This window comes from Rhinolophus sinicus, linkage group LG06 (genome assembly GCF_036562045.2).
Source record: "Rhinolophus sinicus isolate RSC01 linkage group LG06, ASM3656204v1, whole genome shotgun sequence".
In the NCBI taxonomy this organism is placed as follows: Eukaryota; Metazoa; Chordata; class Mammalia; order Chiroptera; family Rhinolophidae; genus Rhinolophus; species Rhinolophus sinicus.
The window spans coordinates 95,943,823-95,949,822 of NC_133756.1; positions in this window are offsets into that span (position 1 = coordinate 95,943,823).

Below are 6,000 nucleotides of genomic sequence, written 5' to 3' on the forward strand. Positions count from 1 at the left end.
ACATCAAATTATTGCTCTTTACACTTGGGGAGGGACCATCCAGCTAGTCAGTAGTTTATCTACCTGGTATATTTACATGATGTATGAAAATTTCTATGATGTAGATTTTGTCAACTGCTGAGATACAGATACAGTACAATTGCAGCATCGCACTACACTACGTGTGATTTACCAAATGCATTCTTCCTGTATATGCCTTTCTCTCCACTTTGAAAGTCCTCACCTAGCTAACTCCACTTATCCTTCGAAACCCTTAATTCCAGTATAGATTTCACTTTTCCTGGGAAGGCTTTCCTCACCCTCACCCAGTCCCCAACTTCCTCTCTCACTTTCTATAGCATCATGTCACATTGTAATATTCTCCAGGTTAAAAAAATTCTAGTTTCTTTAACAGTTTCTCATATGACCAAATTAATCTTTGTTCCTGATGTAAAGTGATTGTGTTTTTCACCTTGGTGACTTTGCATAGGCCATTCTTCTTCCTTCATCCAGTACCCTTGCTCCTTTCTCCATACACTGAATTACTCATTCTTCAAGTCCCAGTTAAAACCCTTTCCTCTTCCTGCCATATCCTGTACTCTGTCCTCTGTGCTTTATAGACGATTTACTTCATTTTAGACACCCTTTATTACAGTGATTTTATACTGTATCTTAAGTTGTTGTTTTATTTAACATATCTGTGTGTACTGTAATGGCAGGGACCTTAACTGACTTGTTCACAATACCTGGAACATGATGGACATGCAGGAGTGAATGAATGAATGAATCTATTTTCTAGCATATAATATGGGTTATGGTACACAGTAGGTGCTCAAGAAGTGTTTATTGAAGAATAAATTAATTAATGGATGAACCAATGAAAACACTATTGCTTCAATGTACTTCATGATCCTTTGAATCCTCTTAAAATATTGAACCTAAAAAGAAACATGACACTCCAGGTGAGATACAGCCAGCGTAAGGTGTAGAGGATTGGTTACTCACTTTGTTCTTGAAATGCCTTCTTTTAATTTCTGATTCCCATTCACATTAACAGAGAAAAGAGAAACTGAATTAGGACCTGAGTAATTCTGTTTTGCCTTCTGGCCTTCTCTTAGATAGCTCTCTAAGACATTCTTGCTTGTAGTTTTTCACTTTTATTCTTCCTCTTCTTGTCTTCTATGCTTATCTATGTTAAACATGCTTGCCTCTTTTGTCTTTAATATAATTGATTGTGCTTATGGTGTGGTAACTTCCAGCTAACACTCATGAAATATATTTCCTTAACATAAAAAAGTTAATTACCTGTAAAACTTAAAAGTGATTATTTAGAAACACTCTGTTATGTTTTAAAGTGATAGAAGCTTTCTTAAAAATAAAAGTTATAATTTAATGCAGACCCTGTATAAATTTATGTGCAATTTGCCCAGAACTACTTAGTATGTTATGTTTTTAATTATTAAAACACAAATGCTTTCCATACCTTCTACATCTTAGTTTATCTAAGCAAATGCCTATAGATAAAGGTGGTAGTTATTGAATGGGTCAAGATACAGGTGAAACAGAAATAGGGAGTATAATTTGTGTGTGGGAATAATGGAAAAAATAATGGCAAATGAAATGACACCAACTATTGCTATCAGTGCTATGAGTTGTCTATCCTGTTTCTTTGATTGGAAAAAGGCATGAAAGAAGCCAGTAGGGCTAAGGGAAAATGAGCAAATTCTTCAGACTTTCTATATATGCATATATACAGAATGGAAAAAACAAAACAAAACAAAACAGGAAGTACTTCAGAAGTATAAACAAATACTATTGTATTACTTTATTGCAAAATTGTATATTCTCTACAACCCAATTTCCGAGAATAATTAATGGAAAGAATGACAAATAGGAAGAGAAAACCATGATGATTCTAGCAGTGACACAGCCTTCAACTTAACGTGTGAGTTTAGAAAATTGCTCAACTACTGTAAAAATAGAAATGATCCAGAAAACTCCCCATAATATCTGAAAGTAAATGAGAGATCAGCAGAAATCAGTATTTCTACAATTGGCAAGTACTTCTTTTAAATGTTAAACTCTATACTTCCAGGACAATGATCTGTTCATGTTTTTATGGTGAGTTACATAAATATGACTGGGGGATTTGTACACTATTTTGTGGGGTTGGTTTGATCCTTTCAAAAGTTAAGCTGGAGAAGACCAGTTCATTATAAGCTAGAGTCTGTCCATTAATAACTGACAGTTCACTGTTTTCTTTGCCTTCTCATAACCCTTATTTATTAGCTGTAGAAAGAGCTCTGGATTAGAAGCCAGATGATGATTAGGGGCCAGATGATTTGCCTGGATGATTTCCAGGGTTTGTCATAAGGTCCTAATAAGATAAGGCATGGCAAAGCACTTTACAGAATCTAAAATGCTATTCAGTACTTTTAAATGGTATTAACATCAATACTGCAATATGAACTATGTGAAATGCATGTAACCAAGTGTGAATTTACAGAATTCCAAAATTATTGATTGTTAGACATGCTTGGAAACTAGTCTAATGAATATGTCACTTTAAAATTGTCTACAACTGTGAGTTCCACATTACTGACCATTTAACTAACTTCAAAAGCCATTTGAGGGGGGTGGGGGGTGGGAGATGAGGGTAAGGGGGATTGAATATATGGTGATGGAAGGAGAACTGACTCTGGGTGATGAACACACAATGGGATTTATAGATGATGTAATACAGAATTGTACACCTGAAATCTATGTAATTTTACTAACAATTGTCACCTCAATAAATTTAATTATAAAAAATAAAAAATAAATAAAAAAATAAAAGCCATTTGAACCTATTCAGTCAATGAGACAACTTGCGTGGTATATGTAGGGAAACCACTTTTCCAGGAAGGCATTCCAGCTAATGTTAGATGGAAACTTGTAATTACTAAACAAGGGTGGAATCTGCATTTAAGTCATTAACGTTTTCTTAGTAAATTTGGGAGAAGATTAGCGATGTTTGGAATTGTAAATGTTATCCAAAAGAGTCACAGGAAAACTCAATTGCAAAAAAAACCAATCTGTTGATTTTTCTGAACTGCTGGGAAGTTTAAGTAATAGAAGCTGTAATTCTCAAACCCACTTGACTTGTTAAACCCACTTGACTTGTTACTGATAGATCTGATCTATTACCATAAATGAAAGATTATGCTAGAGATCTTGCACTTATGGTAATAGATCAGATCTATCAGTACAAGTCAATTAGGTCACTAGTTTACTGTTTGGCCTTGCTTATTAAATTCTTATGTGGCTTTCTGATACTGGCCTCTGTGTTTCTTCTGTTCCACATTACTTGACTTCTCATTCTCTTCGACTGAGGTATACATGTATATACTATGGTTCTTATCAATACTAATAATTTTAAATATGTACATAGGCAAATATATGTAGTTTGTATTTAATATTCAATAACTTTTTATATTCAATTTAATATTCAATAACATTTCCCAATTGTAACTCTTAAAAATTCACACTTCAACTGACTGAATACACTATTCATGAAAAATAAGGGATGTTTTCCTAAAGCAAACTTCTTTGATGCACAAAAACAAGAAGTATTGGAAATGACCAAATGAAATTAATCATTGATTTCAATCTCCTTGTTTTAGAGGGTCTTGGGCTATTCAGTAACTTTGATGATATTGTAGAAAGAGGTCCTACCTCACATTGTTCTTAGAGGATTAAAGGAATTAATACATGTAAGTGCTTAGAGTCCTGTCTGATACATGATTAAGTGCTCAATAAATGTTTGGTATTTTCTTCTGATTATTACTTTAAATAAACTCTGCGTATTTAGTGAAGAAATGTGTTATCTAACAGTAGAAATTATTCTTTCTATGTGGAAATTTATTTTTCCCTTTATTTCTCTCTATCCTATTCTCCTTACTCTCACTGCCTTTTTTTTCCTTTTTTCTTTTTACTGGTTTTTATTGTTTAAAAGCTAAAGATGTAGTTTGATGATCTCAAAAGAGCTGCTCAATTCAACCTAGCCTGTTGTTTAGCAGCCTGGGAGACAAAATAATGTGCCATATTTTTGCTAATACTATTTTCCTTTTGTTTCTAACAATCCAAATTTTATCTATCCTTTTGGTTCCAACCCTTGCTCTTTTCCTAGATCAATCCAGAGCACATTAAGATTTGTTGAACTAATTCAAGGCTTATTGTCTATACCATACATTAATTGATTCCTATGTGTATGTTTCATGTGTTATTTTATCTAAGGTGATGTTTCAGGTTCCTCAATGGCTTAGACCGCACTCAGGAATAACCCTGTCTCCTCTCCCCACTGGCATCAATAGGGTTATACCCATAGTAGACTCTCCTTAGGAAATACTCGATAAGTAGAATCACCTTACCTCAATCAAATGGTTGTTTTCATATCATGTAGTCATAACCTAATTATAACAGGAAAAAAGTTCTCTACTTTTCTCTAGTAATTCATTCAACCATCCAATTTATATTCTTTTTGTCAGAAAGTTTCTCTTAGAGATGATCCTAATTCACTCCTTTTGCTGCTGATGTTACCATCTGGATGAAATAAAAGAAGAAAATGTGACAATCATCACAATTATTTATTTTTATTTTTAGAACAGTTACTTATTTCATAATTTTTTAAAAGGAATTTATGTTTTTGTTCAAAGAGTTTTAAGTCTTTGGAGTCTGTGATTGAAGAAGCTATATCCCATTCTTTCTAATTTTTATTCTCTTGGAAGAATAATTCAAAATGAGATCTGTATAACATTTAAATCAGAATCACCTAGTGTATTGAAACTGAAGAATTTAGTGCCCTATTCCAAACCTACCAAACCAAAAGGTCTTGGTGTGAAGCTGGGAGTCTGCATTAAGCATGATTCTAGGTAATTATTAGATACTTGGTAATTGAGAGTTGTTGTTTTTCTTCTTAATATGCTAGAAAGCGAATTTGTATTTTACATTTCTTATTAAACTTTGCATTATGTAGTTGTCAAGCTATTCAGATAGAGTATTGCTTGGCTCAATAAGACTTTTTTTTTTCTGACAGCTAGAAACATGTGTGCGCGTGCACAGACACACAATCTTATCTTGCCATAGCTTCCTAATAGTCCCATAGTCCTAAGCTCTAATGAAACCCATCTTATACTGTTAACTATAAATTTGTCTATATCTGTCTGACACCCTCTCCCTCCACCATCCATAAGTTTTTCATGGATGTGTATGCATGGCATAACATAGGTTAGGTACTCAGTAAATTGTTGTTGGTATAAACATCAAACACATTTTACATTGCTATTTAACTGCTTCATGTGGATTAAATATATATTCTTAACACAGGAAAACACCTAAGTATAGATTTACTTATATTTCTTTGACATCTTTTATCCCTCTGGGTATATAGTAGGAGATGAATGTGATTCAACCAATTCCGTGTTCAATAAGAATTCAGTTTTTGTTAATGATTTAAAGTGAGAACTAGATAAATATTTAATTTACATATTAAAGCAAAACAGGAAAAAATAAAACAAGCTTTCACCAAGTCTTATTTCTGGAAGAATGGCTCATCAGGGTTGAGCAAGTTTTTATTTACAAACTTGGTTTCCATAGCTGGGTGAGCTTATGTACCAACGAAAAATCTTTCATAACCAGCTGAGCCATTGTCTCCTGATGTTTTCTTATTACTAACCAGAACATGAAATTAGCAAGATTATCCAGAATGGTACATCCTAAATCACTCTAGATATAGCCAAGAAGGTCAATTTTCAAAATAGAAATGTGTAACTGGTAAATCTACTAAGTGGAAAATTCCTTATTTTTAGGTAAATGATTTTTTTTCTCTGATTATAAGCATGTTTAGATGGATAGTGTTTTAGATGCATAAGTCACTACAAAACAAGGTTCCTGTGTCCATTTCATCTATAAGAGCATCCAACAGACAAATATGTCCTTTTCTCCAGTTCTGTCTGAGAATAAGAAATTAGTACAATTTGCTGA